The sequence below is a fragment of the Ictidomys tridecemlineatus genome, chromosome 10, assembly GCF_052094955.1.
Source record: "Ictidomys tridecemlineatus isolate mIctTri1 chromosome 10, mIctTri1.hap1, whole genome shotgun sequence".
Lineage (NCBI taxonomy): Eukaryota > Metazoa > Chordata > Mammalia > Rodentia > Sciuridae > Ictidomys > Ictidomys tridecemlineatus.
Window position 1 is genome coordinate 24,153,714 of NC_135486.1, and position 18,832 is coordinate 24,172,545.

The following is an 18,832-nucleotide window of genomic DNA, read 5'->3' on the forward strand; positions in this document are numbered from 1 at the left end:
CTTCCCCATGCATTATCATCTCCTTGGCTTCTGGACATGCTGCATCATGAGGCCTTCACCAAAAGCCAAGAAGATGCTGATGCCATACTCTTGGAGTTTCAGAACTGAGTCACATAAACCTTATTTCTCCATAAAGTACTCAAATATTTTGTTACAGCAACAGAAAATGGACTAATATCCAGGATAAGAAAACCAAATTAATAAATAGTAGTAACTTTCAAATATGTCTTTGAAAAACAATGACTTCGAAGAATGACTTAGGAAATTATACTGAAATTAAAATATAATATTTTAGTCATTAACCGAAATTCAGTTTTTCTTTTATATTATTTTGCTGAAACTTGAAATATATATCTATAGGTCAAAAGTATATTCTTTAAAACTTTCTTCTTGCTCATGCCAAGAGTGGAGAATATGGCAGGGTTTCTTTTCCAAACTTCAACAAATATGTCTGACAGGCCTGGCAGCTCACACAAATTTTGGAAAGCATACAAACTCTTTCACACACAATGGCAGTTAGAAAATGCCATTCTGCAAGCTCTTTTTTTCATTACTCTTTGCCAGTTTGCAAAGTCTCTTTTTATAGATATTTAAAATTACTTTTGAATGCAAAATTCAAACGTTTTCAGAATATGTATGGCATTTAACAATATTTCTATGAAAGATGATATTTAGTTTCTCAATTATATGATGGAAAGTAAAGGTAAATACATGTTCATTTAATCAGTTATTTAAAAAATATTAAAATCCACATGATGAACATTGCCTGAAGGATCAATCTAGAGTGTTTTAGATAGCTTATTTTGAAGCACTGCATCTTTGATGGTAGACTATTTTAGAAAATGAGAAATATGCAGAATGATTGAAACAGTATTTTTGACTCTCATTTTACCATTCATAAGAATAACTGAAAGTTCTACAAGACATTTTTAACTGTTAGATAATATTTCCTAACCTACAGGTGCACAAATTTGAACCAATTTTCCATTGTATTAACAGAGGTTAACACAATATCATCTTTAAATCTAAGGAAAATGTGCTAAATTTAAACTGACATACATATATAAAAAATACAGTTGAGATACACGTTTAAATGTTCATCTTTATGTTACATGCACTCTAAAGTATCAAAAACAAGCTATATCATACAAATAAGCATTATTTGAATTTTGCATTTTACATAATTCATAGCTTCCTCCCTAGACTTTCTTCTTTATAAACAATTGATGTTTACCCCAAACTGCAAATTAAAATATTATCCATCACTGACATTTATTTTTTACAAAGTTTTCATTTCACTCTCAGGGAAGATAAAACAAAACAAATTGCTGCTGCTGAAAGTCAGTGGGAAGGGTGTTTGAGGTTTTATTTTCTCACTTCCCAGTAGACAATAATCTAGGTATAACTATACCATAATGACATTTTAGTCAGCAACAGACCACATAGAGGGTGCTGCTCCCACAAGATTATAATAGAGCTAAAAAAGCCCTATTGCCTAGTGATGCTATAGCTGTTGTAGAATAATACATTACTTGTGGGTTCATTATGTAAACAAAGCTGCTGGGCTGCTAGTCATATAAAGATATCACACTTATAACTACATATATTATATAATATATGGAAATGATAACAAATAACTAAGCTTCTGCTCTACGTTTTTACTAAATGTGGCCTCTATGCATGAGGAGACAACATCAAGTGTGATTGGTTTATACCATCTAGGTTTTTGTAAGCTCCTATGATTAGCAACATATTTCTTGGAGTATAAATTCATCATTAAGCAAAATGCATGAATATATTTAAATTATAGATAAAAACATTCATAAGATTGTAAAAAAAAGCACTATAACTTATATTCTATTTCATAGAAATACATGCTTTTAACAATGGAACATGTTTCTGAAAGAATGACTCATTTTAATTCTAAATAATTTTGAATAATAATTACTATAATATTAATTTATTGATATTATAAAATATAAAATAGTGGGTGAAGAAAAAAGTCCATAGTTTTCACAGGAAATTGTTTTGAAAAAAACTGGGTCACAAATATTCCAGTGCCATAAAAGGAAAAATGTAAAGCTTTTTACAAGTGGAATAATTATGTTTTCTTAGTTATAATCTTTGTTTAAGAAATTGTACAAAAACATACTAACAGTGTGAATGTGCATGTTTGTGTGCTTGAATCTTGCCTGTCCTGACTTCATAGGATTTCATGAATCTATAGCTTGCTTTTTATTTTAATGCCTGATACTATTTCAGAAATTTTTAAAATATATAGATATAAGATTCTTCTTTGTCTATCATGTGGCAACATATATTAATTCTAGAGACTTACACTATTTATCCAATGACTTTTGGATTTTTTAAACTAAAATATTCTGTCATTTTTGCCTGGGTATTGCAGAATTGCTATTTTATTCTTGTTACCAGTTATCTTTTTTGCCATGACAAATCTTCTGTTAAAGCCATCTATTAAGTTCTTTATTTCAGAGATTTCACTTGTCAGTGGTAGAATTTTCATGCATTCATTTTTTTAAGGTGTTTAATTTTTATGCTAAATACCTCTATGTTTTTCTTTATTTTTAAAATATATTAATCACAATTTGATCCAATTTTTTATAACACCAGTAGATGGGTAATCTGTGGATTTCTTTCTATTGTCTGTTTTGACTCTTGATCATGTTTCTGGGACTCCTTAGTATTTTTCCATTGAAATCAAATGCTTTCAATGATAAACTGAGTTTATGTATAAAATTATTTTTCTTAGAATTTTTGGAATATTTGTGACCCCAATTTTTTTAGACTTTTGCCTTATCTCATATACATACATGTTATCAGATCACCTTAATCCAATCAGAAAACTCAATTTTAAAATGTCAGTAGACTTAAAATATGTAACAATAATAACATGAATACAGGAAGAAAGAAAATAAAAGCAAATTATAAATATGTGCCCTCTTTAAAAGGTAAAATTTACTGTGAGACCTTGATATGTAAAGGATGCTTATTATTATTTTTAAGTGAAACACCAAAAACTAGTTAAATTAATGTATAATATTATCCTATTAAGGAGGAAGTAAATTATTATGTAAACAATTAAAAAGTCCTACATAGAAAAAAAATTGTAACATATTGTACACATAAAGGAATATAAAATGGTAAGATGGTATGTTAAATTCAAATACATCAGAAATATAGAGAAAATATGTCAATTAAAGGAAGCTCTTGTTAGAATCATTTATTTATTTATTTATTTTGCTTGATGGCAAAGGGATCACATTTGATGGGTTGAATCTTTGGTTGCACATTTAGAGGCCACAGTAGCAAAAGATGAATGAATCCCAGGAAAGATACTGTACCCGCAGAATAATACTTTTCAAAGAAATCCTTTTCCTCTTAAAATTCAGAGATTTGAAAGAGAATCCCATTTATTCTGCAGGTTGTGTTCTACTGAATACCAGTGGGCACTACAGAAGTAAGCCCACTTCTGGCTTTGGGTGATACAAGTATCTAATTAAAGCAGGAGAGCTCAAAAAGAGGGGGAAAGTGGAAACCAAAACATTCTCCTGACTGCATATGACATGACCCTAACAGAGAGTTAGGCCCAGTCTAATTCCTGCCACTCTTCATCAAAGTCCAGGCAAGTTGTGCAATGCCCACCAAAACCACAGAGATAGAACAGCTTTAGGACCAAGGCAACAACATATCCCAGACTCAGTCTTACCATCCCTAAGTGAGGAGTGCATATCAGTCAATGGGGCACCAACATTTGCAGAGATTTTCTTGGAAATCTTCCAAAGCAACCCTTGTGATGGAGTAAGATTATCAGCAAGCGAGCACACTGAAGAAGAATTCAAACAAAACTTCAGATCCCAACCACTTCTGGAAAAACTGTCGGCCAAGTTGAATAAGTAGTCAGGGAAACATAATACATGGGGGTTTTGAAGGAATAGGGGAAACTTAACTTTCAAGAGGACATTTAAGGTTATGGTGGTACCTTTCTGATGCCCACACTGGTGATAGTGAGTGCCAAGGAGAAGCCTTCCAGGCGGTCAGAGTTAAACAGGAGACATGGACCCTTAGATATGAAATTTCGACAGCCAAAAAAGCTTTCTCCCCTCTGTGGCATGACTGTGCCTGCCACTTTTTATCATTATCTTTGAGATAATATGGGGTATCCTCCATCCAACAAAAATCATCCACTGCAAAAAAAAAAAAAATCTGCCTTATAGTATTTATAGAATAGATTTATTATAAATAAGAAAAGACATGGTGGTAGGATAGGAATGGAAAAGATTATGATGTAAAGGAAAACAAAAGAAATATGTAATTGCTCTATTAATATCAGGCATCAAAAGAAAAGCCATTACTAGGGATAAAAATAATATTACAAACCAAGGAACATCAATTACCAGGAATATATAGATGCAATGAAATATGTATTTACCTGATGATAGAATCACCAACAATACAAAATTCACAGCATAAATAGACAAATAAATTAGTGGCTACAGGTAGACAACAGTTGTGTGGTCATTTTGACAATATCAATTCTATCCAAGAACAAGGGAGATCTTTCCATCTTTTAAGGTCTTCTTTAAGTTTTTTCTTTAGTGTTCTGCAGTTTTTATGGTAGAGGTCTTTCATCTCTTTTGTTAATTCTCAAGTATTTCTTTTTTTTTTTTGAGGCTATTATAAATGAAACTAGGTAGTTTTCCTAGTTTCTCTTTCAAAGGATTTGTTACTGACGTACAGAAATGCCTTTGATTTCATCTCACTCTAGTCAGAATGGCTACTATTAAGAATACAAACAACAATAAGTGTTGGTGAAGATGTGGGGGGAAAAGGCACAGTTATACATTGCCGGAGAGACTGCAAATGAATGCAACCAATCTGGAAAGCAGTTTGGAGATTCCTTGGAAAAATTGGAATGGAACCACCATTTGACCCAGCTATCCCACTCCTCAGTTTATATCCAAAAGACTTAAAAACAACCACATCAATGTTTATAGCAGCTCAACTCATAATAGCTAAATTGTGGATCCAACCTAGATGCCCTTCAGTAGATGAATGGATAAAGAAAATGTGGTATACATACACAATGGAATATTACTCAGCATTAAAGACTAAAATCATTGCATTCACATGTAAATGGATGGAGGTGGAGAATGTTATGCTAAGTAAGCCAATCCCAAAAAAACAAATGTTGAATGTCTTCTCTGATATGAGGATACTGATCCATAATGGGGATGGGGGAAACATAGGAGGAATGGAGGAACTTTAGATAAGGCAGAGGGGAGGGAGGGGAATGAAGAGGGGATGGGGGGGTAGGAAAAACAATGGAATAAGAAGGATATCATTACCCTAAGTACATATAAGCAGACACGAATGGTGTGACTCTACTTTGTGTATAACCATAGACAAAAAAGTTGCTCTATATGTGTAATATGAATTGGAATGCATCCTGCTGTCATATATAACAAATTAGAATAAATAAGTAAAATAAAAACAGAATAATAAGAAAGATAAGTATGGTAACTAAAACTCATTCAGTGCCTTTTATGTGTCAATTATCATCCAGTGGCATGTATCATCCAATCATATAATGTTATTAGGTATATACCATACTATCACTCTTTTACAGGTGAAGACACTGAGGCACCGCTACAGTTTGGACCTTCAGTGTCGTTCAAGTGTCCATGTGTTAAAGGGTTTTGTTCCAGCTTGGAACAGTGGGAGGTAATAGGAATATTAAGAGATAGGCTTACCAGGAGGTCATTGTGAGTGTGTTCTCAAAGGGGATTGTAGGATTCGGGTCTCTTTCTCTATTTCACTTCCTGAAGTTAATGGCTTTGGTTCACATTGTGCTCCCTGCTATTGCCATCTGGCACTATCATCAGAACTCTAAAGGTATTGGTTCACCTGATCATGGAGTGCATCTCCACAGGGTGAGTCAAAATAACCCTTTCTCTTACTGATTTCATTATCTCAGGCCGTAATTAAAGTGACAGAAAGCCAACTAACACAGAGAAAGTAAAACATTTATACCAGTGTCATCTTGCTAGTTATTGGATAGTTTTGGTCCCAAACAGTCTGGCTCTCAGGTTCATACTTCTACTTACTATGTGATGTTGCTCACCAGGCTGATTATTATTTATGGAGTAACATCTGAAGAACTATTTTTATCAAACATAATTTGGCATTAAGTCTTCATTATCACTAGCATCCGTTTTTGGTTATTCCTGTTCAACTAAATACAACAGATTACATGAGAAGAGACATGTTCCTATGCCCTTAGTTTTTCATTAATTTGGAGAAAGAATGTTTGCTTTCTATGGCACACTTGATAGCTGTCTCCTCAACTCTCTATTTTAGATCATTTTCCTCCACCTTGCCACAAAACTATCGGGCTAAAGACTACATTACCCAGCTACCATTCCACTCAGGTCTGGCCCTGTGGCTATTTTATTACTTTGTAGACATGAATGGAAGTGAGTTCAGTAACTCTGAGCTGCTGGGATAGCTCAGGTCCCTGGTCCTATGTAATAGAAACTGTCTATCCACACTGATTGGCTACATAAGAGAAATAAAATTGTCCACTTAAGGCACAATGTCTAGGTGTGGTTTGTGGATAGGACAAAGAAGACAATACAGTGATTATCCTAATGTGCTGGAAACCACTAATCCCTTTTTTAGAGATTTCTACACACTTGAGTATTTTGACAAATCCTTGAAATCATGGAGAAGTGGCAACACTGGAAAAAGTTGGCTCACAGCTTCTTAAAGCTGTAGAAATGTGTAAATTCTCAAGAGAGCTTCTAATGGAAGTCCTTTCATTACTCCAGTCAAAATTGTAGAAAGTGAGGATTGATTTCAATTATGTAATGTAAGGACAGCAACTTTCTTTATTGATACTGATGCTGGTTAAAACTGTACTGTTGTGAGGATATTGGCATTCATAAATTGAAACCTACGTATCATTCCTCTTTTTTTCACTTGTTTTATGATCACTGATATTTTTCTTTAAAAATTAATAGGTTTTTTGGTGGGGGGGGGGGTACCAGGGTTTGAAGAACTCAGGGGCACTTGACTACTGAGCCACCTCCGTATCCCTATTTTGTATTTTACTAGAGACAGGGTCTCACTAGTTGCTTAGTGCTTCACTAAATTGCCGAGGCTGGCTTTGAAATCAAGATACTCCTGCATCTTCTTCCTGAGCCACTGGGATTACAGGCGTGTGCCTCACTGGGCCTATGAATAGGTTTTATTTAAGCAAATGATATCTGTCTTTACTTGAATGTTTTGTTGAAAAAGTTAAATTACATTCCACATATTGTTTGTTGATTGAAGCTAACTGCATTTCCAATACCTAGAACCTTATGTGAGAATGTTTCACAACATATGAGTTATGTGCCTAAATTATAATGTTTCTTTCAAGACTATCATTTTTACATTTATACAGCTATGCAGAATGCTGCTTAATGTTTTTGGTTTTGCAAATCAATATCAAAATATAATCCAAGGCATAAAATATAATAATTCTATTTTTATCCTAGTCAAAAATTATTTAGTATAACATTTAGCAGTAGAATTATGGGGTCTTTATTATGTGCTACTAATGAGTTTTATTATAATGAGGAGGTTTTGTCAGCTTTTAACAGTATTGGAAATTTTCCACATCTATTAATTCCATTAAAATTGAGTAAGTCAAAATTGTAGAAAGTAAATCAGACGTATGTTAGATTTGTTGTTAAACATGGACACCAATGAGCTAACTGGACTCATTTTTTATACCACATGAAATGTCTGGTATAATTTTAGAAATCATCTTAATTGTCTTTATCATCCTTACCATCTGCATCAGAATCAGTACACTTTAATTGAAATAATGCATGAAACAAAATATTTGCATTTTTAAGAATGTAGTATTTAAAAACCAGGCTCTGAATTATTTCTGTATTGCTGTTTCTAAAGAGTCCTGTAATGCCGTGTCTCAGGAAGTCTTTAGAATGAGATTTTTTTTTTGTCTTTTCGTTGTTGTTGTTCGTTTTTCATTCTAGAAAGGTTTTAAAACTTCATACTACAAGCAGTCATAAAGAAGGAAGTTATCTCATAGAAAATAAGTTACCTTATTTAAGGATCAAAGAGAATTTGTGGGATTCAGTTTAGTAAGATTGAGAACAGTGGCGCTCCCTAGCCATGGACTCTTTTGGGCATTATACTTTGAAAGCTGAGCTTCTGAATAAAACAACAGATAAAGACACATTCCTAAAACTCTATTTTGTAGAAATCGAAAAGCACAGGGTCAAAGTTTACAACGAAGGGTCTCAGAACTGGAAAGTGGGTGGACACTGTACAGGGCAGAAGTTGATTCAGTGCTCTGTTATTATTGCACTGGTTAAACATCTTCCACGGGATTCCTATTGAGGAACTGGAGTCCCATGCCCCACCCATTGAAGATTTTATACACTGCTGTACAGAAGTACACTTGACAAAACACTATATAATTATTAGAGAGGCTCAGTTATTCTTAAATTCGTTTTAAAGATTTTTTTTCTAGTTGTTGATAGACCTGTATTTTATTTATTTATATGTGGTGCTAAGAATCAAACGCAGTGCCTCACACATGCCAAGTAAGTGCACTATTGCTGAGCCCCAGCCCCAGCCCCTGTTCTTAAGTTCTTATGTGTGAGAATGCATCTTCCCCTAAGTCTCAACTTTAAAATTTCCTGTAAGAGCATTTTACCATAGAAATAGCCTGACAGTACAGATTTCTTTGTAGTTATATAAAATAAGATTTATCATTTCTAAGCAATAACATTTAAATAAATATGCCGTATTTTTATCATTTTTAAGGGGCACTTTATCAGTAGGACTATAGAGATATTCATTTTTAAGTAGCTTAAAATTTAATTGAGAATATAAGAAGTACATATTTATCATGTAATCGCAGTGTATAAAAATTGTTCCAGGTAGTCCCACAAAAATACAGAAACTAGGCATCTTCCATGTAGAAAAAAAAAAGATGATAACTCAGGTAATATTTGATGAAACCTAAAACGAATTGCAAGAATTAAACTAACATTGTGTAAGAAGAAAAACTTGTTAGATATTATATTAAATAATTTACCTTGTCTTTCACAAAGTGTATTTCCTATTAAAGCTTTGTTTGTACCAAAATTATTTGCATTTTATTATGTGCATTCCATTGAGTTAATTACTAGAAATAAGGAAGGTGTCATAAGTCATTCACTAGTATTTAAATTAAGAAATATACTGTTACTGGTAAGATTTAAACTAAAATTTTAAATCTGACATGATGTACTCTTTTGTGAAAGAAAATATAGTCCGTGTCTGGCACAGGGCACTGCAATCAGCAGAGAACCCAGCTCCTGCCCCAGCTGTATGTAGCTTCTTTAACCACAGCTAGTGCTGTGGCCACTCTTTAGTACATACTGCAGGCAAAAGGAAGGAGGAATAGGAGAGGGAGGTTTGAACCTACCCTTTTAAAAAGTTTATTCCTGAGAACCCCATAAACCCAGCATAAAATATTGCTTTGGATTTGACCTCATGCCTATGCTCATCACACAACATTTAACTCTGGGCAATGAGGCATATTTTCCTTTGAAGCAGCAATGTGCATAGTGGAGTATCAGAGTTCTTACATGAATGAAGGTTGGAATAGTGACTACAGGAAAACACCTAGCCATTTCTGCATACGGTAAGCAGATACTAAAGGAAGGAGTTGACAGAAACCCCAAGGCCCCACAGTAGGCTGAAATCACTAGTTTGCAACACTGAGGTTTAAAAAGGTCTAAGAAAAAAATTCTCTTCACTCAAGCTCAGACAATGAAAATTTAGTGAGAGGAGCTAAAGAGACAGAATTAAAAAGGAACCAAAATACTATTGAAAGATAGAGAGGAGTTAATTTGTAAAATTGTCTCCCGCTTCTCTTGCAGCTTGATACCTTGGTATAGTTTTTCTGAGAAAGTTCATTTCACAGGGAAGATACAGGTTCCCTTGATTGTCACCTATTAGTAGAAAAGTTGGAGATGGAAAATGCACTAAATGCTTTTTATGTGTATAATTCACAAGATCCATCCAAATAAAGAAAGAAGGCAAATCTTTATAATGTATATATTGGCAAAACTATCTAGTATAACACTCATACAGAAAAAAATGCATAAAGTAAAAGTGTAAAACATGATGAATTATAATAAAGTAGGCACAATCGGTTCTGGAAATAGAAGTTAAACTCAGCCCATAAGTTCCCCCACCTCATGCCTTTCCTGGTTACTACGTCCCCCTCCCATCCTGACTTCTGTTCCTGTTGATAATTTTTGCTTGCTTTTAACTATTTTATAAATGGAATAATTCAGTATGAATTTTCTATCTTTCTATTTTCACTCAGTGTTTTCTTTGTAAGATTCACACATCGTGGGGCGTAACAGACCTTTATCTGCATTGCAATGAAATGTGCTGATGTGTGACTATTCCATGATATTTTAAAAATTAATTTTATTGTTGTTTCAAACTTTTGCTGTTGAAAATTATGCTATTAAGCACATTCTTGCATTTTTGCTCACATACATATGCATTTCTTTGTCCCTGTAACGAGGGTTAGAATTGATGGGTCATTAAGTTCACATATATTCAGCTTTGAATCTGACAATTTTCCAAAGCACTGTATCAATCTATGCTCCCAGCACACTCCTGTCTTATAAACACCCTGCAGATGCTGTCAGTACTTCACTGACATTTCAGCATGCTCTTGCAAACTTCAAATCGCTATATCTGCCTTTCTGTGCCTGAAGCCTTTATAAACGTGGACAGAGGTTGTTAGTTAGGAGTTAGAAAGGTATTATTAACTGCCCCACCACACACACACATACTAATTCTACTCTATTAATCCCCTTCACTTAATAGCTCATAGGAGTTGATCTTAACTCCAGTTCACTGGCTGTTCAGGACAGATAATTTTGAGAAGTGTGTTGCACTATTTCCCAGAGTTTCTGCACTGAATTTCAAGAGGAAAAAAAAAATCCCTTTGAGGCTACTTTTCTAGTGACTACTTGCTTCTTACCAGTGACAAACCCACATTTGCTTTGCTTCGCTCATATCTACTATCATGACTAAATCCCCACTTCTAATCCTGCTTCAAAAACAGTAACCAGTCCTGAACAGTTCTTCTCTTGGATCTCACACAAAACCTCTCAGAAGAATTCATCCTACAAATTATACTTCCCTGTTTGTCTTCGTAAGATTTCCTTGGCTCCTTTCAGGTTTCCTTCTATACTGCATGGACTCAATAAATGTCACTCTCTCAAGTTATAGGCTGTTTCAGTGGGTTTTGGCTGATTAGATTTTATCAGGATTGAACTGCAGTCACCTACTATGGAGGTTGTCTAAATTTATATACCATTTACTGGCTGTTTCTCTTTCCTAAATCACCTTCACATTTTCTTACTGGTCATTCTTGCCTACAAACAAGAATCCTTATCTCAGAGTGCTCTTCTGGGAAACTCAAACCAAGACACTGCATTTAGACAAGGAAAGAAAAGACTGGTATAATTCTCCCAGGGAAATATTGAGAAGTGTCCTCTGAGAATAGAGAATGGGTAATGAGAAAAATCATGTATCCATGCCCATGAGATTAGAATAAAAATATTCAGTTACTTAAAGTTTGAATAAATTTTGTATAATACTAAGTTGTGAGCATGGAATATTATTGTATAACTAGATACCATGTGACTCAGTTTGGGTGGGTGAGGATTATAAGTATTGCCTGTGGTTTGAGATATTACTAGGGAGACCACAGAAATAAAATGAGACTTTCAAAGGGAAGACAGAGTAAAAATGTCAAAATTAACAGTGTAAGAATATAATTTATACTGTCATACTATTATAAAATAAAATATGAACCAGCATTTTCTTATTATAATGCAGTAAGACAATATAAATATAGGAAAAAAAATGAAAGTTATTTAATCAAGTAAAGTTTAGAAGCCATGGTTTTCCTTAAATAAACGTGTGTGATTAACGTGTTCCTTTTTCAGCTTTGGGGAAAAATCAGTGTCTCAATAAATATAGAATTTTATATTCATATTCAGTATTTTCATACATATTTTATGAAAAGTAAAACATATCATGCTAATGACCAATTTTTCCTGTAGCTAGCACATAATTTTATTGTCAATAGTAAGTACTCAACAGCTTAAAATAAAATTTAAAAAAAAAAACCTGTTGAAGAGTATATTATTTTATCAGTTATTGACTGCTGTCCCTTTAAAGGTTATATATTCCTTCCTGCTCATTGGTGGCTTTCTATGTTTTTCTCTGTCTTTGGCATTCAGTTCATGAATTTTGCTTGGCCTGAGAATACATCAGCAGTACAAGGTAGGCCAGTGTCAAACAGAAGCTTTAAAGGTCCCTGAAAAATTCTATATTTTCTCCCCAACCCTGACATTTGAATGTCATGTCCTAAATAAGGAGGTCTGTTCATTGTGGATCTAACTGAATAAGGCATGGGTTATGCAGCTACACCTGCATTAAGTTAATCAACAGGAAGAGAGAGACACAAAAAGACAGGGAGGAAAACAGAAGTATGCTATTGAAAACAAATAAGACTTGATGGTTATTTGATACAATAGCATAATGTTGAGCAAACATAGTTTAAGTGAATGATTAATTGGGATAAATATTTAATGATATTAAGGCACACTGATTAGACATCAGGCAAACTTAGTATCTGCACAAGCAAAAAATAACTTTATTAAACACTGTTACTTTAGATTCATTCTACTTTCAAAAGGACATATAAGGAAGGTTTCTTGTTAATATTAAAGGACATTTCTTGAAATCAGCCTTTCCTTTTCCTCTGTGTTTGATGCTTGACAATGTACTATATAATAATCCTGATGGATGAGGAGTGTACCTATGTTTTCTAAAGGGGAATCTGGCTAATGTTGTAGGGGAAAAGGCTCAAGGAAAAGGGGGTAGAGAGAGGTCACAGAGAAAAATGTTGGTCCTTTATTAGCTGATATATTTTAGAATCTCACGTATAGAAAAGTTGAATTTCTGGAAATATGTGTGTGCATATATAATATGTTTCTATTTATGCTTGGGTACCCTTTGAAGTGTCTCCCAATAATCTCAGAAATATGAACTGCAAGTTAAAAACTCCTAATCTATCTATAAATATTAAAGAATAAATTCTCTGTATCAAATAAAGGACCGGTACAATAATATATGCTTTCTGGTTATGTCAAAATCTTTTCCTCAGTGATATTCACAAAACAGCAATTCATGAAGATAATCTGTCCTCCTACTATAAATTCATTTTGTGAGTCTTTTGAGCATTTCAAAGCTGTTGTTTGTGAAACAATATCTCAGTATGCTTATATATTTTTAAATTTTCTCCACACTCAACAAAAGAATCTTCCTTAGAATATGGTTCCTATCTAGGTTTTCCTGTCAATAGAATTGTCCATGGCTGAAAAGTATATAGTATCAAACATTTTTTTGAGCCCAAAGACTCCAGGGTCTTCTTTATTTTCTGGAGTTTGATGGGGGTGGAGGGTTTTATTTATTTAAGTTGTAGAGAGTTAAATATTTTAATGCTTTTGGCTTTACAGTATAATTTGTCCAAGCACAGCCATCTTTAATTTTATTGTACTATTGACATAAGCAATTATATGCAAAAATAAGAAAATTACTCTAAATTGTAGTTACCCCTGTGTTTTTCTCCCATGTTATTTGTTATTTTCTCAACTTCTTTCACTGAAAATGATTATTGCTTATTCATCCTGAAACATTTATCATGCCTTTGCTTTATATATATATATATATATATATATATATATATATATGTATATATATATATATCTTATTAATATACACAATTTCATTAAAACATATTTTGCTAAAACACATATTATTATTTCTTATTGTTCATCTTACACTCAAACTAAAAAAATCACAATGAAAAATGTTCATTCTTCACTCAATATTATATTACTAAAATTCATGCAGCAGCAATTGGCCATATTTTACTCCTTGAAAAGCACTTTTGTGTTCCACATATCTATGTATCTATCTATCTCTATATATCCCTGCATCTGGAAGATTTTATTTCCAGAATTTTGTTATTATGGAAAATAGGCAATAGCTCTATGCTGCTAAATACAACACATTCAGACCAACCTCAACACTAAGATAACTTCATGAAGCTAAATTCTATACTTATAACATATTTGTACATCTAACAACATTAAAATAACATCTTATGGACAAACTTAACTCTATAAAAAATAATATCAATTAGAAAATAGGACTTCAAATTTTATTCATGTTCTAAAAACCTAAATTGGGTAATGATGATGATTTAAATTAAATATTTAAATTTTTAGCATAATAATTAAATTATTAGAAGTTCAATATAATTTACAGATTTCCAAATATCAACCTTTGGTGATCTTCTTGCAATCCATTCAATATAGTGTATGTCATGGTTATTCAAAATAAGGTGACATAATTTGGGCTAGAATATCTACAACTCAGTGAGAATTTTTCAGTTCAGGGAAATAAACATCCAATAGAATGTAAATAATAAGCATTTGTAATAAATTTGTAATAAAATCTTTGTTTTGTTTTACAAAAAGAAACAGAGTATTTGGACAATATGATGCCTCCAGAGTTTTGGCTTACAGTGTTCTTATTGATAAAACACATTTATATTTACTATATTCTAGTCATCATATTTTACACAATGCCAATAGGAAATCTTCTATGCAAGTGACACTTAAGTATTGATCCTATCCAGGCTCATAAAAGAATATATTGCTTTTTGTTAAAAATAAACCAATAAACAACAAGAAAACAAAACTGGGAGCAGTTTAAAATAATTTACTTAAGCAAGAGAAAGTTTCTAGAACTGGCAGCATTCTTAAAGATTGTTCAGAATTCCCCACCCCACCTTGTATGCAGATTTTATTTATAGCTTAAAGAAAAAAAAGGAAGTGACATATAGACACGACCTGGTTTGCTACAACAGTCAGGTTTTGCTTTATGTAGATACCGTGTTAAGAGGTACTTGCTTTTTTTGAAAAGTCTGCTTAATTTTCAGCCTTTGATTGGATGAAGCTGGGCTGCTGTGATTGGATGAAATTCAGTTGCTTAGTTACAGGGATTTACTCTAATTTATTAAGTCACAGTTCATAATGCACAATGTATAGAGGCTGCTGTAGGCCAAATTTTATCAACCATGTATGAAGACAGGGTTAGGCTAAACTTACTTTGCAGTATAACATGACAATGAATTTTTTTGAGTTATTTTGAAGAACAGGCTGAAAAATTCCTCAAGCTTAATAGCAAGTAGTTGATTATTCCTTCAGGATCAGTGAATGACATTCACAACTAATGAATTTAAGAGGAAAGAACAGGTGTTTTGGTCTACTTTCCTTAATTTTAGATACATCAATAAAACTGTGAAATAGTACGTGTGTAGGAACAAAGCAAATGTTTCCTAAATCATTTTCAAAGAAAATATAATATTTTGATATTTTATGATGATTTTATGTATTCATGACAAGAATAACAGTTCAAACACTATGTCTTGGTAAACTCTTGACTAAATTACTGTGATTTTTACTGGAGATTTTCTAATGTTATGAAAGTTTCTTTTTCCAAACATATCCTTTTATTAATCTGAACCCTTACATTCTGTTTTATTTTTTCTCTTCACATGGGACTGTCAGCAGTTTGTTCCATTTTCATAATGAACCAAAATTATACTATATTATAAAAGAAAGACTTTTACTTGGTAATGTCAGATTATTTTTAATAACTGGTTTCCAACTGAACACAAGGCTGTAATTTAATCTCGGCTGACATCATAAAGTATATGACTTCAGTATAAGCAGTTGATGAATGACAAGAGAACAATTAATTTAAATTATATCCTAAAGATTTATTCCAATACAATAAAAACTTTTAAAGCACATTACATTAAAATTCAAATAATGCATTTTCTTCATAAAGGGAAGTAAAGCAGAATATCTTCCCAACACATTTCTTTTTCATAAGTAAGACTTAAGACTGTCAAGGATATTTATGGTATAATATAAAGAATTAATTTTCAGATAATTAATATGTAGTTACACATTTTGTTTTGTATATTTGAAAGGTATTGTTATTTTGTTCATTTTTTAATAATCAAAAGACTCTCTAGAATCACAAAATATATTGTATTCTTTTTCATATTGCTCATTATAAGCTGAAACACCATAACACACACACTGTTTTTCCTGATAATATAGTAACTACGTGAATTATAAGTGGATCACATTAGGTAAAACAGCAAGTTAAATTAATATATTCTTCTGAATATAGGAAGCTTCTTGATATCTTCAAAAGATTATTAAATCTACCCTTTTATAATTGGCAACAAGCACCTTTCTATGTAGATTGCATAAAATTATCAATGTATTTACATTATCTTTTTTTCTTTATAATGGTTTAACTATCACATCAAATCAAAAATCTTACATCAAATACTCTCTTTTAAATATCTTAAAATTTTATACTCTTTTATTTCTATTTTCAATGCTTAATTTTGATTCACAATACCTCTTTCTTTGGCAAATTGTATATACTTTATCCTCTGTTGTTACTGTTTTCCTAAAGCATTTTCCCTTCCGCTTAAGATTCATCAATGAGCCTTCACTTCCAATTTGTCAATCCAATACTTATGAAAGGACATACAGTACCATTCAAGACAAAATTATAACACTGTTTACAGGTTTGGTCTTCACTAATTTCATGGAAGGAAGACAAATGCTTGTTAACTAGAAGATTGCAGTTAATGAGTCCCTATAAGCAAGTGGGTGCTGACTATCTTAGACTTTCTTCTTATCAGGCCTGAACAAATTATGGGCATTGAAGAAGTGCAGGAGACAAATTAAAACCAACATGCCTTATATCACTTTTTTTTCACTAGACCCTCAGGATATGATTTTCAGATATGATCAGCATTTTCCATAATTTTCATCATTAATCCTACCTCTGAATTCTACATGATCAATGCTGAGGATTTTGGAATAAAGTAAAAAAGTAAACAATTCTGTATTCTACATATATTATATATCAGCTATCCAATGCTATATTTTCTTTCATATGTTATAATTTACCATCAGTGGTAGTTGGTAATTTAAGTGTCATACTAAATATGCATTCCTACTTGGTATCAAGTTAGGGTTAGAATTATGAGAAAAACTGGTGAAGGTAAAAAATAAATTATGTTTCCTCATGTTGTTTTACAACTAAGTGATTGTGTGAGTTATTAATGCTGTCACTATTAAGCAGAAGTCACTAAAATGTTTGAATATACAAATTGTTGTATTCTAAATTTGAAAACCTCATTTAAACATTGAGCTCAATCAGTCACATTACATATTGAATGATCAGCCATTCTAACAATGAAAAAGCAGAAAGAAAATTTATTTGGGAATTCAGTTCAGCCATGGAAAAAAGTCATATTTGAGAAGTTAAAGGAATGATTTTGAACAGGCATACCAGAGACAAATGCTTCATTTATTCTTCTTGATGTATGTACAAATGTTCCTCCTTCAAAGATTATTGAAATTTCCCTAATCACATGCCTACATATATGAAAGGTATAGAAATTTAAATAATATAGCTTTTTAGTCTTAACACATTATCTACTGAGAACAGTAGACATAAAATAATTTTTAAAAGGAAGATTTACATAATAAAAATATGCATAAAATTTTATGAAGATTAGAAGAATGCATGCAAACTCCTGTGCACGTGGACAAATTTAGAGAGGGCTTCCTAGAAAAGGAGGCATTATAAAACAACCTAAGTGACAATCCAAAACCTCTTCTTTTCTTCACCATATTGTCCAATATATGCATTGATTTAAATTCCCTGATGAACGGCTCTGACCAATGCTTACATTTTTAGCTCTCTTTATCTTTTTGTTGCCTGGATGTCACAATACAACATGATGGACTTCCTCTGCAGTCTTCCAGCACCTACCTTACTGTCTTAATATGCTTTAATCTCTCACCTTTATAAAAGTTCGGCTGCATGCACAGTGAAATGCCCATTATTTTCAGAAGTGTTTTATGTATGCCTTTCCTCACTGTGCTCATTCCTTCAATTTTCTTCTGAATGACCCTGACTATTTCATATTAAGAAGTTTGATTATTTTTGATTTTCACTCCCAGAAGACATCTTGTACACAACATAGTAGGTACCAGCCCATTTAAACTAAATGTTTTTTATATAGCAAATGACTGTATGTGAGTAATTTGTTCTTTTGTATTGTTCTTTAGTATTTATATATCCATTAGCTTAGTCAATATGTAGTTAATTCTTTGAGGAGGATACAAATTTAAGTTATCTGTTGATTTGCTTTAAAAATTTTACTATGGGGTTCAAACCTGAAGAGGGGTATTTGTTTTGTTATCTCAGCCTTCTACTTCTACTCTTCTGTGTCCTTTTCAAATGAACCTTCTAAAGAAAGATATACTATTGTGTTCCACAATAAGCATTATCATCATCTTCATTATAACTAACATGTTTTTATGAGTATATGTTAAACTGTGCTAAGTGCTTTTCTTGAAGTATACTTGATAAATGCTGATTTGATTTTCCTAAATTTTCCTTCTTCTCTTAATGAACACCCCTTTCAGCAAGACACTCCCTCCAGATTTCATTCATGTCCTGCTGAACTTTTTAAGTGTCAAGTAAAGAGGTATTCTTGTATGAATGTTCTGATTGTTTAGATCCAAAGTAAAAAGTAATA

General features: G+C 32.5%; 1 pseudogene; it reads left to right on the top strand.

The window, feature by feature from the left end:
* The first annotated feature begins 3,333 nt into the window (after positions 1–3,333).
* On the top strand, positions 3,334–3,918 carry LOC144367238 (large ribosomal subunit protein mL48 pseudogene; annotated as a pseudogene).
* Positions 3,919–18,832: the final 14,914 nt, after the last annotated feature.